The following is a 980-nucleotide window of genomic DNA, read 5'->3' on the forward strand; positions in this document are numbered from 1 at the left end:
TATATATATATATGTATGTATATATACACACATGAAAATAGAAAACATCTGATAGTTCATACATGGTACACACACACACACACACACACACACACAAAATCTCCAGGAAAGGCATTCCTGAAATGTTCCTGAAGAACTTTAGTTTCTCTGTTTGAACTGTAGGTTAATAAGTCAGAGACTAAAGGCTATGTGAGGCTCATGGCTTTACACTGTGCTCTGGGACTGTGCCTTGAGCACAAGGGAGAGAACAGGCCATGAAACACCCTATATGAGCTGTTCCTTCAGAAGCACTTGCATCTGATTTACTTATTAAATTTTAAGATTGTCACAAAGAATAATGGCTGCCAGTCTCCAGGATAATTGCCTAGTTGGGAAAACAGGGCAGGGGAGATAGTCTAAGATCAGGAAAGGGGGAAGTGTGGTCACTAAAGACTTCTGCTTCTATGTGTTTGCTTTAGTGGTTGATGTCACTATAACAAATGATGATACATCTGAGACAAGTGAGAGCCAGCAGGAGTCACAGTTTGGAGCCTGAACTGTGGTAGCTGCATTTGAACTGGCAGTTACAGAAGAGGATCTGCCTTAAAAACAGACCACAGGTCACCCTGTTCTAACCACTACCTGTTTATCCTTCTATACCCATTAATACCCTCATTGTACAACACCTGGGTACCTGAGTTCCATCCCAGGATCCACCTGGTGAAAGGTGAGAACTGATTTGTACAAGTTGTCAACTGACCTTCTCAAGTGCATCATGGCATACACATACAAACAAAAGTGTAATCAGATAGGTAGGTAGAAAGATAGATGATAGATGATGATGATGATGATGATGATAGATAGATAGATAGATAGATAGATAGATAGATAGATAGATAGATGATAGATAGATAGATGATAGATAGATAGATAGATGATAGATAGAGATAGATAGATGATAGATAGATAGATAGATGATAGATAGATAGATAGATAGATAG

At 38.9% G+C, this 980-nt stretch overlaps 1 protein-coding gene across 6 annotated transcripts in view; it reads right to left on the minus strand.

Annotated features, from left to right (window-relative positions):
- Positions 1-980, minus strand: part of Slco1c1 (solute carrier organic anion transporter family member 1C1) — a 48,803-nt gene that overhangs the window by 24,843 nt on the left and 22,980 nt on the right. The window lies entirely within an intron of this gene.

This window comes from Alexandromys fortis, unplaced genomic scaffold (genome assembly GCF_014885135.2).
Source record: "Alexandromys fortis isolate MF-2015 unplaced genomic scaffold, M_Fortis_MF-2015_v1.1 scaffold_21, whole genome shotgun sequence".
Classification (NCBI taxonomy): Eukaryota; Metazoa; Chordata; class Mammalia; order Rodentia; family Cricetidae; genus Alexandromys; species Alexandromys fortis.